The sequence below is a fragment of the Acanthochromis polyacanthus genome, chromosome 16 (assembly GCF_021347895.1).
Source record: "Acanthochromis polyacanthus isolate Apoly-LR-REF ecotype Palm Island chromosome 16, KAUST_Apoly_ChrSc, whole genome shotgun sequence".
In the NCBI taxonomy this organism is placed as follows: Eukaryota; Metazoa; Chordata; class Actinopteri; family Pomacentridae; genus Acanthochromis; species Acanthochromis polyacanthus.
In genome coordinates, this window is record NC_067128.1 from 15,699,860 (window position 1) to 15,720,282 (window position 20,423).

Consider the following 20,423-nt stretch of genomic DNA (forward strand, 5'->3'; position numbering starts at 1 on the left):
TTGGGATCACCCAGGAGGAGCTGGAGAAGGGGACGTTTGGACTAATTTGCTCAGCCTGCTGCCACTGCAACCCAACTTCAAATAAGCAGTGGATAGTAGATGGATAGACAGGAAATCGGCCAAAAACCTGCGCTCCCATTTTCATAGCTAAAAATTACTGTAAGTCATTTGACATAGCTCCCTAAAATTGTTCCAGTTTTAGGCGTGGAGAGTCTGCTGCACACATCCAAATACAAACACTCACAGGCAAATGTTTGTGAGCCCAAACAAGCTCACAGACACACACAGCAGCCAGGTGAGGTGTGTGTTTGTGGTGGAGCCAGACAGCAGCTCGGTGTTTTATTACAGCAGAGAACTTTTATCAAACCCAACAAACAGAAACACCTGGTGTGTGATGTGATGCTGCAGCACACAAACCAAACAACACAACAGAACAGAGACAGATACAGAGAGAGAGAGAGAGAGAGAGAGAGAGAGAGAGAGAGAGAGAGAGAGAGAGAGAGAGAGAGAGGCGCAGTGCTGCTTCAGGTTTGGCTGTGCTTCTGTCTGCATGTTCAGGAACAATTCCTATTATTCTGGACATAGACAGTCAACATGAGCAACATATAAAATGTAAAGGTACCCAAAATTTTTAATCAGAGCCATATGGTTGCTTCAATTAGTCAGCCCATCACTTGACTAAAATATATAAATAATGGCTGGACGGATTGCCATATAATTTTATGCAGACATTCTTTTTTCATTTATTAAAGCCTGATAGCAGCTACACAGTGTTCTACATATTTATTGGCAGGATGATCCTCACCAGACGGTATGGGTTTGGTATTGATGGGTACACTTTAGCAGTGCGACTACTCCTACTGATTTTGTCAGGGCAGCATAATTTTGGATAAAATGCACACTTATTTTGATCAATAATGAGACCAAGATTAATTATCACGATTGCATATCACTCCTATATAACGTACACAAGGGAACAAGAGATGAACTAAGAGCTAAGCAGTAAAGCTGTGTATTTTTCAAGCATGCTTTGAACATTTAGTTCCCCCTCATTCCAAAACGCATACTTTTTATTTTCATTTTAATTACGTACTGCAGCTCTCCCTTGCATGCAGTATCATACAGTTGGGACAAACTACTTCATCATAAAATTGTGCCTTACACTTTGATTGTCTTGCACATTTATCTGTTGCAGTGTGAAATCACATGTCTCTAAACAGACATAGCAGGACATCAATGACTGTTATGTAGCAATAACAAATAATACAAATAGAAGAGCTGTACAAATACGACCATTTTGATATACGAATAAGGTCCTACTTGATTTTGACTCAACCTAATACTTGTACAATGGTCAGAAGTCATAAAGCATCACAGAAGACTTTATCATGGTGCCCCTTTTACAAGGTAAACCCTCATAATTTTCTCTGCTTGCCAACACAAAACTGCTTGCCTACTCTGGTCACTACAGTGTTAAACAGTAACCAGGTACTACAGCTGATCTACAATATTTAAAGTGTGTATTAGCTCAGAAAATGGTGCCTGGTATCGGCAGATATATAATATTAAAGGACTTGGATCGGACAAAAAAAAAAAAACAACCAAGATTTTACATCCTCAATTGAAAGCAGTTCTTACAGTGAAAATAGTAAGACAAAAAGAAGCTATTGTTTAGCTTTGGACACATTTTTATGACAAAATAAGGAAGTACTGTAGCTGTGGTGTTGGTATCTAAAAATGGTTTACAGCATTTGAAACCCTTTGTGCTTCCAAGTGATATAGAATTTGATTTGGAATGGGCAGACACCAATCAAAGGAAGAACTTTCACTCTGACTATGTTTAGAGTATTAAGAAGTTAAAAGAACAAATATCTTATGTTTGTCATATATTTTACACACCTTGTTCTCGGGTCAGTCACTGGGTTTCCTATTTTCATTCTGTTCCTGTTTCGACACAATTTTGAGATATTTGAAAATTCACTCAGAATTTTATTTAGAAATTGCATTATTGTATATTACATTGTACCTACAGCTCTACAACATTTACTTGACAGCTTTAGTACCTTTACTTTCTAAATTGGGGTTTTTATATACCCCTGTTCATAAAATACAGTGCATTTGGTATAGCTTAAACTACCCAATAATTCTGTTCAACTTCTTCCACCACTGCAGACAACTGTAAATCCATATAAACACTTCATACAAACGGTATAATAGTTCTAGCAGCTGCTTTAAAAAGGACGTGATGTGCAGACAGTACTGCAGTGCAGTTTGTAGCATTCCTGGTGTAAACACACATTAAATTTAAAAAAAAAGAAAGCTGCAGCAGTTAAGCCTGAATGCCCCAACTCCCTCTTGTACATTACCCCCCTCACTCCTGGTTTCCATGGAGACTGGACTGATCGGGTGATTAGCCACGTCAATTAACCTCTGGCCAATCACTGAGAAGCTGAACAGCAGCAGTTCACTGTGACCTGCAGATGCGATATTTATAACAAAGCGTTACCTTTTAAAATTGCTTAAAATGTTTAATATTCAAAAATATATCAAATGCATGAAAAGGAGAGACTTTGTAAAACTCTCAAGTTAAAAAGTACATGAGTAAATCCACTTAATTACATCCCACCACTGCAATAGAAGTAGCACTAGCATGCTAAATAGTAGTGGAAGTACTGTAGGGATTCTGCATTAACATGCTAAAATTACATTTTTGCACTATATGAACTGTAGAGTTTTTTTTAAAAATCACTAAGGTCCATGTATTTCTTTTTTGTTTAATAAGAAATTGGATCAGTCAAAGTCACTAACAGAAAATGACTTTGTGTTTCCATCTCGGAGCTAGTACTCTAACAAAAAAATGGATCCAAAAAATAGCTTATTTCTTTTTTTTTCTCCATCATTTTTGTGTGTTTTTGAGATTTCCACATTTTCCACAAATGGACGGATACCAGAGACTACTTCACATATTCTCCTGCAGGGTTTACTGTCCACTATGAACCCTGGTACACTTCATGTGCCCCCCTGTAAATGTGGAACTTTGAAGTGCCATGGTTCACATTTTCATGCCTGGATGCGATCACCCCGCTGGCCTCCTCCTCCCAGTTCGATGACCAGGTCTGTGGTGTCATGTCAGCACTTCAGGAGAGATAAAACTCCTCTTCAGCCCTCAGACCACCTTCTGTCAGAGAATATTCACTTCATAACAGCAACTCATCTACTGTGAATATCTGCACACAGTCACAGTTTTAAACACTGAATTTGGCTTTTTATGAAGACATAAACCAACAGCGATCCCGGGCATGCAGTTAGATGTCTGTTTCTATTATCAGACAGACTGCAGATCTGTAAAATAAAGTCACCTGGTTGAAGATCAGAAAATGCTAAAAGGCTAAACAAGGCTGACATTGATTCCTGGGCTGTTAGCTGTGAGTCATCAAATCAGTATATTGTGATGCTGTTTTCATCTCACAAAAGACAACTCACTCTTCTGTGAGTCAGTATCTTTACATGGTATGAATCTTTACCCTGATGACTGAGAATAACAAGTCGTGCTTTTCAATAACTTGATTTTATGCCAATAATATGAGCTTGATTTGATTGCTAATCAGATTCATGGTGGAGGAGAGGAGGCTTGCAGGAAACAAAGGCGGCACAGCATATTATTCTACATCGAGAGGATCTTAGCTTGGGAGGACATTTGGGAACTTTAGTTTGAAATAAATTATTTTTCAGATGGCTGCTGTCTAAAGCATACTTGATGGATAGGCACATAGAAGAGTTAAAGACAGTGCTTTGGTCACAAACCTTTGTCAGACAATTAACTCACAACACCACTTCATCACACCAGGTCGAGTAGTGCCGGTCTAACTAAGATATATAACTATGGTGTGTTCTACAGCTGGAAAGGGCTACCTCGAAGGAACACATTTAAACACAGAGTAGGTGTCAGCATGCTGCAACTTTCCTGCCATTATAGAGAAAAAAATCTCTATAAATGTTTTCAATATTTTCCCTATGAAAGGTCCATGACTTGGAAAGGAAATAAGGTCAACACCTCAAAAGGGATGTGGACTGCACGCAGTTATGAGTAAGGACTTAATGGTACAAATATGTAGTTTGAATTAACTTTATGAACTAAATATTCTGTTAACGGCTGAGTAAATGAGATTAACTGGCAGTTAGCTGCATGGCTCAGAGAGCTTTCTCGATTTCAAATTATTCTTTATTGTACAGAGGGGTCATTTGGGGCAAGTGAAGCAATGGCCCATCTGCTAGCAGCAGAAAAATAGTGCGGTTTGGTGATACTGAGTGACTTACAAATTAATGGGATTAAGGCACGATGTAGACATTTTTGGTGAATGCTGTTATTTATCTTCATTCTTTACGTGTCTCGTACCTTTGGGCGTGAATGTCATAAAACTTGGGTGAGAGGTTTGGAATCAACCCGCCGATCCACGATTTTTTCACTTTCTTTTTCATTGCGGAATAGGGATTTTTTTTTTTGTCTGTCAGCAAAATTACACAAAAAGAATCATGGTAAATATCACAAGAGAGGGTGGAAAGATGGACCATGTGATAAAATGGCCAACTTTAAAGCAGAAATAAACATGCTTACAGTGTACAAAGAACAGTTTCCCTCTTGATAGTAACTGTAGAGGGGAAAACTTTTATTTAACTCACGTGATTAAATTTGATTAAGGCCTAAAATTATGCATAATTAAAGGTGTGGCCACATAGGATATTTGGTGGTTATCACAGCTGCAACTATTGACGACTGAAACAATCGATTGTTTGGATAATGAATTGCATAATTACACCATGGCTTTCAATTTGCTGTCAGCTTTCAAATCTAGCTTGATGTTGTTTTAGGTATGTGCTACCTAAAAATAAAGACGCCGTAGGTGATTGCTATGATCAGCTGCCTCTATATTGCAACTTCCAATACTGAAGTTCAAACTTTACATTGGAAAGTTAAGGTCAACAGACGACTCAGTAGATGTAGCTGATGAATTTTCCAACTGTACCACAGCACTGTAACTGTGGATTTAAAAACCTTATCCCTGTTGCTTTGGCCTGGATATTATCTTTGTTTTGAGTGTTTCTTTAGATCCCCTATGCTGACATCAGCAGTGAAGTTGGTCCAGACTGTGAGGATGCGGTTCATGCTTTTATATTATTCTAGCAGACAGCAAATCACAACAGATGGTGACACCCTTCACCCCATCAAGCAGCCTTCATGCCATGTCAGAGCATTGTTGTCAACATATTTAGTCATTGATTTTTGTCGACTTTATTGATCATGTGTTGTGCACCTAGGGGATACTGTCATAGGAAAGTCAATGTATGTCTCAACTTCACTCACTCTCCACCTCTTTGCTAATTTTTTCATTCACCCAAAGTTAGGCGGAATCAATTCTTGCCAAGATAGTAGCAGCCTCAGCCTCAAAACTGCTGTTTAGGATGCCGGTGGTCCAGAAGACCAGAACCAAACTGCTAGAAGGTCTCGGTGCCCATGTGATTTACGTCTCAACCACTTGGCTATATTGCGGATGAAATAGGGAGGAAATAAAGTTCACTGAACGGTTTGTTTGTAGAGTTGGGATGACAAATAAAAGTGACTTGACTTGGCGATTGGGTCACCCCAGCTGCTGGATTTTATAAGCTAAACTGCTGGTAAATATAATCACCAATTTAAAATGGAGGTTTTTCAGGAAAATGTAGCCTACTGCCAGCTGGTCCAAGAAAGTGCTTTTTGCTTTCCATGTATTTTTAGGAAGCGGTAGTACCTGGTAAAGATCAGGCTTCCAGGATCTCAATCATCTTTTTGATAAGATTATCCAAACTGAGAGCACATCCAACCAGTAAGTTGAAGAATTATATGTGCAATTTGGGCCACAACGATAAAATACATATACAGCGCCCTCCATAATTATTAGCACCCCTGGTTAAGATGTGTTGAAAACCTTAAAATAAGTTCAATTTTTATTGCAGAAGCATACTCTCACATTGAAAATTGTTGAAAAATGTATTATAGGAGAAGACTATGCGCTGTTATGTTGGCAAAAGGGGGTTGTACAAAGTATTATCATCAGTCGTGCTAATAATTGTGGCACACATGATTTGATGTAAAAGAATTATTTCTTGATGTGTGATTTTTTCCCCCCACTGAATCACTGAATAAATGCTCTTGAATTAAAGGTTGGATTTTCCTCTTTTTTTTCACTGTGGTCCTATATTATTTTTTAAAAAATGAATTTATTAGAAGCTAAAGAACACTTCTCAACCAGGGGTGCCAATAAGAAGGGAGAATGAAATGTTAAGGAGAATTAAACGGCACAGAGAAAACACCAAGAAGCTCGTGGATGTTTTTGGCTGACTAGCACATTAGGAGGTTACTTATCACCATGCAGTAGTTGACTATGAACAATGTACTAATTGTTTCGATGTGCGGATTAATTTTGTTGCGTTGTTTCCTTGTGTTAGCTGCCCTTTTTTCAGTGTACTGCACTGCTCACTGCAGCAAAAACACATTCTCCTTCAGAACTGAAATGGGATTCAAAAGCATTTTTGGGGCATTAAACCACCAGTTTACATGAGCACGTTTCAATTACAGTGTCATTTTGGTCGCTGATGACCGTTGGCATCATTCACCTCTGCTGGTGGAGAGTGGGGGGGCAGGGCTGTGTGAGTGACAGGATGAGGAGTGGATGTGGTCAGCGTGTGAAGCTTTAATGATCTGTAACAAGCAGATAAAGCAGGTCGTGAGCAGCTACAGAGATCTCCAATCGTTAGTCCTGCTTGATTTAGTGTGTGGGCATGTGTGTGTGTGTGTATGTGAGATCAGGAAACATCCATCCGAGTAATTCTGTAGATAATTTCTACCTTTTAATGAGTAGAAACTGGGAAAAAAAGGTACTTAATGCGAGGTTTTCAAGAGATATTGTAACAGACGTTACAGGTAACTGACTATGACGAGGTTGAAAGTCACAACAGATGGAACAAAATACTAAAGTTTTTCAGGAATCACGGCTCTGAATTTGATGCCACAGAAATCAGCTGCCAGTCTGCCATTAACATGAATGGTTTTACACACACACACACACACACACACACACACACACACACACACACACACACACACACACACACACACACATTTCGCGAAGAACAGGATCTACCCACAATGAATCACTAAAAATGTGTGTTTCATTTTCTGGTGTGTGCGTGTGGTGTTGTACAACGTGTTTGAGTGTGTGGTTTTTACACTATGAGTCATTCGAAGCTCCACAATAGACCGTGGATGATGTCTTCTGCTACGTGTGTGTGTGTGTGTGTGTGTGTGTGTGTGTGTGTGTGTGTGTGTGTGTGTGTGTGTGTGTGTGTGTGTGTGTGTGTATAATATGTGTGTGTATAAACGCTGCTGACCTCCATTGATCAGAATGAGATAATCAGATTGATGGCTGTCTTGGCAACAGTTCAGATTTAATAAACAACAGACAGACAGACAGAAAGGCGGCAGTTCAGACGAGGTCTCAGTGGTCTGACTTGGTAGCGTGACATCATGGAGGAACACTGTCTGTTCAGATGTTATATAAATGTGAAGTTGACTTTCCATGTCAGTCTCATGTTAATGCCTCTGTACCAACACTGTAAAGACTGAGCCTGATTTGAACTCCTGAACTGGTCGCTACAGACTCATTTTAGAAAGTTGTTTGATGTGCACCTGGTACTTGGACTTAATTTCTAGCTGGGTAGAAATTTTAGTTGGCTGTCTGCAGTTTGAAGAGAGTTACAGCCCGACTTCCGTCATGCCTGCTGTCTGAAGATAAAGTGGATTCAGGTTGTTTTAATATTACAGGAGCAGTCTTTTACATGTTGTCTCTAAAACTATAATATTAACTGAGACTCCCGCATATATAAAAATTAATTTCCATTACTTTGCATCTTCCAGCTGTCTGCAGCACTTGATTATTCTGTTCCTCTTACTTTCCGTTCACTGTAGTGTCACACAAAGAAACACTGAGTTCTCTATGGAAAATGCAGTTTTCTAACTTGAATCAGCTTTACTGAGGCTGTATAGAAAGACGGACACCATGGCAGCTCCCCAAAAGTGAAGACAAAATACGGCCAAGTGGGTGTTGCCATCTTGTGAAGTTTCTTTACAACCAGAGTTAAACACTTCCTCCGGTGAAAATCAAGTCTTATACCTTGTTAACATGTCTGGATGGTGCTTTTATATGGTAAAATACATCTAATGAGTGAAATACACATGCAATGTCATGGTTTACCATTGGAAATGCAGTGTGCTGACGGCAGTCTCAAAAACAGGCACTCAGACTTCTTACGTGACAAACTTAAGGAACAAATCTTGTCAACTGCTGGGTGGAGCTTTGTGCACATTATTCTGCAGAATCAGTTTCAGATTTGAACATATATGGCTGAATTAGTTCAATATTAGAACTTGACATTGTGCAGCATTGAGTAGTTTTACAGTGTTTGAGCAGAGACAGAGGTGAGCTGGTGTGCTTGAGCTACAGCAAATTGGAAGAGGTGGATTGAGAGGGAGGCAGAGACTTATGGATCTACACAGTCAAGAGGAATGGATCATTATAAGGAAGGAAAGGATTATTTATCTTTGATACACAGGCATGTGTTTTTAGGGGTTCAATTAAATCGAGATGGACGTTAGAATAACTAACACCACAACTACTCTGTCAGAAAAATAGTGGGAATGTAGCTAGCTAGATAGCTAGCAGTTGTGACTCATTTTTTTTCTACAAAATGATACGCATACTGTCCACGAAAGTCAGGATGACAGTGGCAGGGCTCCATAAAGTTCAAGAGATGTGTGCTCACATTTGGGTTGAGCAGGAGGCAGTATCTCAATATGACGTCTGCAGCCCTTGATCATGACTGCGGTCAAATAACCATTTTATTTTAGTACAAGCAGATATAGCTGCAAAGTATCTGTGACTCTTTGCTTGGGTGAAAGGCAGATTATGCAGCAAATCACAATTTGGAAAATGCAAATTTGGTGACTGGATCCCTGGACTTTGCTGTTGTAAAGCAGTGCTCAACATTGTTGCTGCAGCCACAGATCTCAACAGTTCAGTTGGAGAGTAAAATGTTATTGTAACAGACCCAATGACAAGGAAACATTATCACCGAGGTTGTTCAGAAACTGAACTAAAGTTTACCAACTGCTTCAAAAACCTGTACACGACAGCCGGCAGACAGAGCTGTAGCAGGTCTGGTTTTATTCTGTGATTAAGCTGTGATGTGAGATGACCTACAGGTGTGAATAGAGAATTTATCTGTAACCAGCACTCTGCTATGACTGGTCAAGTGTAAGCTGAAGCTGTTTTTAATATCCTCTGTCACACACAGGTGGTGCTGGGCTGCAGAGATGAGGGAGGTTTTATTTTCCTCTGCAGTTATGAATGATCACCAGGCTCTGGCCTGTCTCTGACTCTGACTCTGCAGAGAGTCAAAAGGAAATAAAGGACTTTTTCTTTCATTACTTCTCAGCTGAGTTCACCTGGTCTCTTTGTTTACACAGCAAAACATCAAGGACAGAAATCTACTGGGGTTCATGCAGAGCCCCAAAACTAGATCCAACAGAAAGATTCTATTTTGTCCAGCCTTCCTCTCCATCTCAGCAGGGAGCAAGAGTGTTCACTCCAAAGCACACACGGCAATGACATTTCAGCTTTGAGAGCGATTCCAGCCTTCTGGTAAAAAGTTCCCAGTGCATTCTGATTTGACAAGGAGTCGGACATCATTCAACTAGAGTCTGCATCACTGCCTCCATCAAAACAGCAGAGCACTGGTCAAAGATCAAAGATCACTCCACCTGCACTCCTATACATGTGACCCTGAGTCATGATAACAGAGAAAAAAGTGAAAAATACTTTTTTGTTCCACTCAAACCCTGTCTATTTAAAATCGAGTTTTTGATTTTGTTAACATTTGCAAAAAGATGCGTTATGAATGAAGTAAGCAATCAACAACATGGCTCAATATTCCCACTTTGGAACTGCGAGGTACTGATCACAATCTGAAAAACATGGATTCGGATTTCCAGAGTTTCATGCATGACAAACCTAAAGAAACAATCCTGTCATCTTGCATGGTGGGGCCCTTCCATATCATTATCATTGAACAAAATTATCTCCGGTTCTTTCACAGTTTTTGAGTCGTAAAAGAGCTGGTGTGCTCGAGCTTTAACAAGAAGCCGAATGGTGGGTGGAGACTTCGTAGACCTGCACATTCTAGAGGACACATGGTGTAAGCGTAGATCTAAACCATTTTAAGGCAGGAAAGGATTATTTTATGGAAAAAAATGTTCTTAATATGCAACCCTGGAACAAAATCCTAGCTATGCTATTTGCTCAAGTCCTGACACTTCACGCCACCCAGCAATAGAAAAAGTCTCTTCTTCACAGAGCACATGAAACAGCAACTGGCTTCACAACCAAACAAAAGTTTAGCAGAGCAATAAAAAAGTTAAAATGCACAAACATAGCTAGTAGTTTGCTAACCAAGAAAGAAAAACATTTTAATATATGAGGAGCATCTAACCTTTTCCTGGCGACTTTTGAAGTGCCAACCAAACTTTCTTCTGCAGTACCAAAGAAAATGACAGTATCGCTTTGACCACCGCTTTGGTGCATCGGAACGCTTTTCTTGCTTGAAAATCTTCTACCTCACACCTTCTACTGCCTGGCTTAAGGATGTGATGCTTTTCTCGAGGCTTGAAAAAACCTAAATATGCACTTAAGGGTGAGGAATCATCATTTTTACTAATAAATATCAACCTTTTATTTTATGTTTTAACAACCTATCTGTGTTGCTCCTAAATGAGATATACCTGTTTGATCAGTTGTGTGTCCAACTGATACCATAATGTAGCTTTACAGTGGAAAAACTGTACTATAGAATTTTACTGAAGTGAACATTAAGTCTACTGGGTTTGATTTTCCTTTCTGTCCATAATTATTCAATTAGGGAAAAAAAGGAAATACTGGACCTTTAAATCTTGAGAGTCATACTATATATACATCTGATAATAAAACAAGGGGTATCTGTACAAGCTCTCATTCTACACTAAGCCCGTCTGTCTTTTCCCTCCACCTCTCTCTCTACTTTATCTACAGGTGGACCTCAGGCAGATCAAAGAAATCCTGCAGAAAAGTTTCTATAATTCACTGAAAAGCACATCAGGACAAGCAGATCTACAGTATGAAGTCTTCGGCTCTGACTCTGATTTTGGGGATCAAGATCAACACAAGCCAAATTAAGTCCCAGGGAGATAGTTTGATCTCCCCAAAAAACACTCTCTTTTGGGGGGTTGTACAGAAACTTTGGTGGATCTTGCAGCATGAAAAGCTGCTGAAAAGTGTTTCAATCAGTACTGTTAAATGCATGCATTTTTTTTTAAAAGCTGCAGCTGCAGACAGCTTGTTTTACTTGTAGCCTCTACAGAATGAAATTTCAAAACCAATGAAAGTTAAGTTTTGTCGTTAAATTTTTACAGAGGACAATATTCAGGTAGTTTTTGAAACGGTCACAGTTTGGACACATCAGTGGACTAATTTACTCTTCTTGGGGATTCCAATGTGTTGGACGTACATTTACTGTTAGGTAAGTTCCTGCACATTAACTCTTGGGAAATTAAAGTTTCTGGAACTTTTTGTGGAAGAGCAGCTCATGTCTTAGTGAAGTCACCCAGCTGTAAGGTACACACCCTGATTTTCTTCCCCAAACCTCCTGTTACACCATCAGATTCAAAGTCTTTGCAATGAAATCAGGTAGCTTTGGATGCAGGAGTTTAGAAGGGTTGTTTCCCTCTTCTGTATTCAAATTTATATAAATCAAGCAGCTTTATTTTACAGTCCAATGACAATCTATTTTTTTCAGGCTGTGTGGTAAGATCACTTACCTACATGGGAACAATTTACAGGACCGCAGATAATTCACTTCCAAAAACGTAGCAATATTGGTCTGTATGATTGGGTTGGATGATGAAGTCTGGAAGTAATCAAAGTTTTATGTGACGCTGCCACTTAATGTTTTATTTGAGCTCACATAGTGGATTTTAGCATTTGTTTTACATCTTTTTATGATATGTTGGATCTATTTGATTGCATTTTATATAAGATTGCCACATGGGAACAACACAGTTGAGGTAGCATTACCTTATTATTTATTTAATTTATGTTCATTTACTTAAGTGTTAAAAGTAAATGTATGTTAATTTATCAGATTTTATTACTGAAGTCACTAGTCTGTTATGAAGATTCAAGCAATTTAATGAGATACTCTAAAGATATGATGGAGTTCTGAGAGTGATAGAGATGCTACATGTACATAATACATTTTCTAGTGAGCACAGAGGGGATAAACTTAATAAAAAGGTGCCATAAGGTCACCTCAGACTTCACTTCAGCTCTGCATGGAATCATTATAGCAATATTACCGGACCACTGACACAGTCTGACACCCTGTAGGAATATAAAATATTATACACTGTGCTCTCAGCCTGGATTATCATATCCTAGTAAGGTCTACTGAGGTATCCTATATGCTCACTAGACAGAACAATACTGGCTTCACAGCACCCTGTAGGAACATTATGTAAATATTACAAGGATGTTATAGAGCACTGGGCATCACTGACACCTCAAAGCAATAATACAGAAATTCTATACGACTATGATAATGAAACATGAGAATAAACATCATGAAAAGGTGGCTTAAGGTCACTACAGACTGAGCAGCAAAACACACTGAAGCTCACTGTAGGACTATGAATATTACAGGGATACCGCTTGGCACGGTTGTGAATATTAAACTAAATACAAGACATGACACTGTGTAACTCGCAACAAAGGCACAGTGAGGCGAAGGCAGACACGGCACCATAGAAACACTGCACAAGAAGAGAAAAATATGAGAATATCAGAAGAGACTGCCACCAAAAGTCAGCACTGAAGCATGACAGACACAGTACAGGAGTATTACAGAGGTACTACAGCAGACAATGTCCCTGAGACACTGTGACAGCCTCAGATTATTAGAGGAATATAACAGGACTGTCATCAGAACTGAGCTGGGAAACAACACAAGCATGACACTGTAGGAATATAACAGGAATCTGATGGAGGCAAACAGAGCCGCATAAAGAGCATCGGCAAGATTAGATCCTATAGAAATATTATAGAAAACAGAACAGAACATACTGAAATGGCGAAGATGGAGACTCCTCTCTCTCTCTCTCTCTCTCTCTCTGTGTCTCTCCTTCCTCCTCTCCTCTTCCTCTCTGCTCTGGAAGTCTGCAGCCTTCCTTCTCTCACTCCGTCTCTCTCTTAGCCCCGCTCAAGGTCTCTCTACCGCGCTCTCTCTCTCTTTTGTCGCTGTGATATCTGGCCATGCCTTCACTGGATGGAGGAGAGAGGAGGAGGGAGGAAGGAGGAGGGATGTAGGGGAGGGCAGACAGACAGGAGGGAGGAGAGGATGATGATGATGAAGGTGGTGGAGGGAGAGTCAGACACTGCAGCAGTAAAAGGAGGAGAAGAAGAAGAAGACGGTGGCTTTACCTCCCTCTCTCTCTCTCTCCTTCCTCTTCTTCCTTTTCCTCTTTTCTCTTTATTACTCGGGGACGAGCACGCAGCGACGCGCAGGATGGGGAGGCAGCGGGTTGCGCGCATGCAGGCTCCAAGGATGGCGATGCATTCACTGGCACTCTCTACCACTCATCCCCCTCTCTCTCTGTTCTTTCTGAATTAATTCAGTGTGTGTGTGTGTGTGTGTGTGTGTGTGTGTGTGTGTGTGTGTGTGTGTGTGTGTGTGTGTGTGTGTGTGTGTGTGTGTCTGCAGGGTAGAAAATCAAACACACAAGTCTCTCCAGGCGTTCATCAGCTCTGTGTGAACAAAGGAGTGAGCCTCTAATTTAGACTGTGACTTTATTAGTAGTAGCTGCACTAACCTCCTATTCATGCTGCATTGTGTATACAGTATTAATAATAAACAGATAAAATGCACAACTTTTTTCAGATTGCAACGAATCCCACTTTTTGGTCCAGATGCTTTGCGGCTGAGGCTAAGTGGTCAAACAGCCCACTGGAGGGATCTGCATAATGAATTACAGATCTAAAAAGACAAGCAAAATGTTATGCCGGAGGAGGATTTTTCACAACTTGACCAACCAACCGCTCTTCCTATTATTGTCTTAGGCTGTAACAGGGTGTTTAAAGAATTAGAAAATTATTAAATGCACATTACAGCCATGGATCAGCTGAAATGGTCCTTAAGGATTGGGTTGCAATCTCTTTATTATATATTTGTTTTCATTCTTTCTCAGTTGTGGTTCTTAGGTTAAAATGAAAGTTGATTCTCAGATTATGCTACACAGCTAACGTCTGCTCAGTATGTCTACTACACAGACACCAACATGAAGAAACATCTTAATGCAAAGCTAAATGGTGACAAATGAAATGGAAAACTTGGTATCAGTATCTGTGGTGTTTGAATATTACGTAATACAGCAGTGCATTTGTCTTCTGTGTGTGTTTTTATACATAAATTACACTGATGTTCTGTTATTTTTATCATCCAACCTATTTTTTTCAACATGTTTATTTTATGTAATGTGTCTACAGAATGTCTGGCTGCTCAGTTGAGATCTGGGGTCCATTAGACGGAGAAGCCGTTTTGGGCGGCTCTAGTTCCTGGAGGTAAGAAGTCCATTCATTTTTCCCATAGAAAATGTTTAAAGGCCAATAAGTGGAAACCTGCAGCAAAAGGTTCAGGGATTGAATTAATCCTAAAACTCCATTGATCCTCCTCCTGCATCTATTTCAACACACATTTACCCAGTTATGCATTTTTTTTCTTCACATAGTTGGAATTCTGAGGCCTGCAGGATATTGACAGAAATTGTGAGATAAAGCCGCATTTTAAATGCGCTGGGACGAGCCTAAAAACTCTTGTGGTGATGATGAAGAACTGGTTATATATATTAAAATTGAAATCTATGGAGGATTCAACAGTGCACAGTAGCTCTAATACCATCTTTGATTAATAACGATATTATACACATTGGTTATTTTTTTATTTTTTTTTTTATTAAATAGGACTAGGTTGTAGAATGAGGAAATAATATGGCTGCAGTAAGGAAACGTGGATACCAGAATACAAGATGGCTCCTTAGCTATTCAAACTAAAGATGCTGGGTGGCGCATGCAGACAAAAAAGAAAATTCCAAGCTTCCTCCAAGATGTTCCATAATTTTGGATATGCTCATTAGTGTCCCTCTTACAGTACATTCCTTTTGAAAATGAAAATTGGGAATTGTTATATGAGCTGGAAGTGTTCAGCTGGAATGATCACTGTTGTAAGATTTCCTTCTTGGAAAGCTAAAGGTTAATTCAACAACAACAACTCAATAATCCAAGATGGTTGCTCGGCACATCAACAGCAGTGAAAACTGGAGTAATTTACTACTTAATTACGCTTCTGTCTCATTAGTGCCTCATTAAATCAGTTATACACATAGTACAGTCCAACTCCTACATGTGGACGAGTTGCTACGGTGTTTCTATGGCCATAATCTCTTTACTGGTTTGTGTAATATGTTTAATTGATTGGTTTTGCTAATAATTGCTAACCTGATGATGAAGGTTTTCCTGGAGAACTCCACAACACGGCATAACAACAAAGAACCAGCTCTTCAGGTCAAGACTCAGCGGTTCACCTGCATCTGAAAGAGAAGGGACACTCCTTTGAGGACAGCAATATCCACATTCTGGTCTGAGAGGATAGATGTTTAAGAGGAGTGAAAGAAGTCCTCTATGTGAAAACAGAACAGCCATCTCGAAACAAAAAGGGGGGTCTATGACTCCACTTATCAGGTACTTATGATGCAGTCTTGACAGCCCTCCCCAGAGAGGTTTACCATCATTAACACCTTGAGTCATCCCTCTCCAGGCAGTTTCACAGCCATTCACACCTCGAGACATGCAAGTCCTAAGTCATTAACGAACCATTATCCATGTAGGGTGACAATAAATACAAGGGACTCCCTACTTGTCAGTTAGAATTAGGGAAGCCTCTTGGTTAAGATGTGAAATCTCTTCAGGAACCAAAAAGGGAAAGTTCAGTGGCTTTCTGCTGGAGCTATTAGAATTACAATGGCCTGGATGCTTGAGTATTTACACAGACGTATTTTCTTGCACGTGTGCACCTTGGTGTATCAACTTGTACTAGAGCACAGTCTACTCAGGTGTGATTGCCAGGTTTGTCTTCTAAAGTAAATGGAATGCAGCATTCAAGGTTTTCAGTCAAAGTTGTTGCCAGATGTGACTCTTTGACTCATATGTGGGTAAAATTAAATAATTTTACAGGTTTTCTACATTTTACAGAAGTTATTGGACTGAAGCGATCAAATTCTGATGATAAAAGGAGCTATTTTTCAGGGATTGTAGTAACATAGTCCGGCCACTGTGCCGAAATTGTTGCAAGGCCCACTGTTGTTTCTGATCTTGCCTTTCTCAGGAAAAGTGTTGCAAAAATATTTCAAAACAAAAAAAGAGAAAGAAATTACAGCTTAATAATCCTCACTGCATGGTGCCTTATCAGAATGTGGTGCAATTTTGAACCCTGTGCCAACAGAGAAGATTGAATCTTACTTTTATTGCTTTTTATTTGTGCAGTTTTATGATCTCCTTGTAAGCTGTCAGTCATTTTGATTTGCTTTGCTCACCCCTCACACAGGCACATATCACAGTGAAAAGGGTTGTAAAGTGATATGATGAGTTTGTGTATAATAGCGTGCCACTTCAGGCACATTTCACATGTCATGTCCGCAGATACCAGGCTGAAAGCAGAGCAAGCCGGAGATGTTGACAGCTTTGCTTAGTGTCAGACTCAGGGCAGAGGCTACTACCTGGAAGCATGACCAGTAGCTTTTAGACAAATTCAAAAACCATCAACATTAAGGATTCATTCATTTACGTGATGGAGGACCATACCACAGCTACACTTAGAATTGCTTCCTTTCTCAATATAGTACATCTGTCCATCACTCCCTCCATTTTTCCTTCAATTTTTAATTCTATCTTTGATCAGCTTCCACCCTCATCCTTTTATTCATCTATTCCTATACCGCCCTCCTTTGATCTCTCCCTCCACTTCCTAATATATGCCTCTTCTCATCCTTCCAATCCAAACTTCTCCCCGTGTCTGTTTGTCTAACCTTTCCCTCCTTGTCGTCCATCCTTCCCTTACTCCTTTCATAACTTATGTCCCTCTCGTTTGTCTCTGCATCCCTCTCTCCACCAGTCTTCCCATTTATCTTTACCCCTCTTTTCTTTCAACTCAGTCACTTTAATTCTCTCTCTCTCTCTCTCTCTCTCTCTCTCTCTCTCTCTCTCTCTCTCCACCCTTGTCCTCTTCCACATCTGTGATCTCTTCTTCTTCTTCCTTCCATCTCTTTGCTCTGACAGCAGACCAGAGTGAACTGAGGACAGAGACTGAGAGAGAGGATGCGAGAGCGAGCTTGGTTTGAACAGACTGACCTAGATAGACTCTCCCTTCAATAAAACATTGAGACTGAGGAAAGAAACACACAGGTCTCTCTCTCTCTTTCTTTCTGTCTGTCTGTGTCTCCCAATCACTATTTACCTTTACTTCTTTTGGAGATTTCAGTTTTTCAATTCAAGATTCAAGTCTGGCAGATCGAGAATTGATTTCTGCAAAGAGAAGTCCATACATGAGCCATGCCGAAGATGACAGTTTGACTAAATATTAATCCAGGACCCTGTGCTACTAACTGCAGTCCTGTATTTGGTTTGATTTTCTCTTTGTGCTGTGAGTTGCTGGTGTTCCCTAAATGTGCTTTTTTTTTAATTGCAGTGTTGAGCTCTCAAGGCCATCAGAATGAATCTATAAATCCCATAAAGCCACAAACTATTGTGTGATGCTATATGACAGCATCAGAGTGCACAAATTCAATACATCAATCTTCCAAACTGGTATCACTGTCATCTGTGATGTTTTCTTCATTGCTTGACATTTTTTCCTCAAGCCCTGGTAGTATAGGAGAGTATACTTTATTGCAGCCCACCTTCTAGCCGCCTCTTTTAATGGAAATTTTCAATTTGTGCAAAAAAAAAAAAAAACATGAGTGGAAAATACAAAAGAACTATAACAAAAAAGGGTTTGTGCTAAGCTGAGTTGGAGTATAAGTGCTGGAGGTTGGTTGGAGCTGGTGTATCCATAAAAGCAAATCCCAACAAAATGTAATGGAAAGAGTACGAGTGAATAAAACTGATTGGAAAATTAATGCTACCCAAAGCTGCAGACAGGGTAGACTTTTAACTGGGTACAGAGGCCAAAATAGGGCGGGTTTATTTTATGACTGTACATTTTGTACTTTGTAAAAAAAAATTAAAAAATTTAAAAAAATTCTCTCAGTAAAATATGACTTTCCTGCCTTCTGGTGAATCTATAAAATGCCTGTGAATCACAAAGAACAAAATGACTAATATAATAATATAATAAAATACTCTGGAGAAAAATTCAGTATTATTTTTTCTATAATAAACAAGTAAAAAAATAAGCAACTACAAAATAATCCATCCATGATTAGTCATTTGCATGATTATCATTACTTTTGTCACACATAGGCCTATTCAAATCCTTACACTGCATTTTAAAGATGACTACAGTGTTCATGACGTCACCCACTCAACTGTGGCCTGCCACTGAGAAGCGTTGAGTTTTAAATATGACTGTCGCTATCTTGGTCTTATGGAACTAGAAGTAATAAATGAGGGGTGGAACTGACTGGAGAAACTGTGAACACTTTTGCATTGCAATGGTGACTTGTAAATTACTAGGTAGTCCTGCCTTAAAGCAAACCCTGCTTTATTCTTTGTTTTACCCTAAATGGGACAATAATTCACCAAATGAATATCATGTTGTATTAAAGGATACTTGAAACTAGTGACTGAGACCATAAAGTCATTTAGAAAATGTTTACTGAGGAAATAAATCATAACAGAAATTTGGTAATTTTTTCATTGTTTTTACAACTAAGGGAGTCGCCCCTTTCTGACCATTAGAAAGACTGCAGGTGTAAGGCACTTTAAAGTTAGCTTCACTTTTTAGACCCAGGGACTTTGTCTATTTTTTATTTACAGTCTGTGCTTTAAATCTGTTAGTGTGAAAATTTGAAAATATGCTATCTAGAAAGCTGGCTAACTGTACAACTCACTTGCAAATAGGGTTAAAAAATGTTTGTGTAGATTCTCAGTCATCCAGGTCATATTTGTCTTCGAAACAAATCAAATGGACTTCTCTTGCAGGTTATTAAGACGTTTCACTTCTCATCCAAGAGGCTTCTTCAGTTCAAGTGACTTCAGTTCACTGAAGTGGCCTCTTGGATGAAAGGGGAAACGTCTTCAAAACCTGCAAGAGAAGTCCAGTTGATTTCTACTGAGGCTCCTGCGATTAGAAATAGAAATGCATTTAAAATGATAAAGTTAGAGAGGAGAAGACTGCTACTCAACAAAGACATTAAGAGGGTACAAAAACAGCACAAGGTGTCCTCTCCAAGTTTAAAGAATCAGTTTCAAGACCAGCAGTTTTTCAGGGCTGCTCAGGAGTACCCATCTTGTAGTAGGTACTTTTTTTTTTTTACAAAAAAAAAGTTAAAGAACCTCACCAAGGTTCAGGCCACACTAAAAGGAGGCAGCAAGTTCCTGCAGTGGAAAACAGCCTAATTTTAGGTAGCTCACCTAGAGTACTGTAAGTTAGTGGGTACAAATATGTTACTCACTGATGGCAGTTATTGTTGATCTTCTCTCTCTGATTATCAGCTGTGACAGAAACACAGCTGCTTGTGTCTGGGGAATAAGTTCCGCCTGGCTGAACTAAGTCCTTTCTGGTGAATCTATACGACCATAGGATCCACAGAGAACTTGATTAGACTGGTTGACTGTTCTTGGTAATGTTCTAAATTTAGCCAAATAGATGCATTTGTAGGGAGATTTACAACAATGTTAAAACCCCTTTGTTCAGAAAATGCAATCATGTTCACTCACATACTGTATAAAACCCAGAACTTCAGACATCATAGCTGCCAACAGAGGCCAGGCCACCAATTGTTTATGTTGATTCACCAACTCCTGATATTCACAGAACTGTATATTTTCCTGAAATTCAGTTAAATTAGATGGAAATATGACAAATGGCTAGCTTTCCCTGTCTTGTGGAAGCATGCAGTCAGCCACCACATCAGGCTGCAGTTTTTAACCAAACATGGAGGTTTGGTACCTTTCCAGGCTCCACGTCTCTAGGTTTAGCTTTGACAACACACACTCCTCAAACACGCATTTCATACACCACTAAAACAACTAATT

The 20,423-nt window shown here is 39.5% G+C and overlaps 1 protein-coding gene and 1 long non-coding RNA gene across 6 annotated transcripts in view; one reads left to right on the forward strand and one right to left on the reverse strand.

Annotated features, from left to right (window-relative positions):
* Positions 1-13,722, reverse strand: part of myt1la (myelin transcription factor 1-like, a) — a 93,282-nt gene extending 79,560 nt beyond the window's left edge. For all 5 annotated transcript variants that reach the window (XM_022196338.2, XM_022196329.2, XM_022196346.2 and 2 more), the window contains exons 1-2: positions 13,599-13,722; positions 13,242-13,439 (exon numbers count right to left, since the gene is read on the reverse strand). The gene's annotated coding sequence lies outside the window, so the exon portion shown is untranslated. The remainder of the gene's footprint in view (positions 1-13,241; positions 13,440-13,598) is intronic.
* An 11-nt stretch (positions 13,723-13,733) lies between these two features.
* LOC127537681 (uncharacterized) lies at positions 13,734-17,618 on the forward strand. Its single transcript, XR_007947473.1, has 3 exons — positions 13,734-14,735; positions 15,681-15,911; positions 17,505-17,618. It is a non-coding gene; the product is annotated as an uncharacterized LOC127537681 (long non-coding RNA).
* Positions 17,619-20,423: the final 2,805 nt, after the last annotated feature.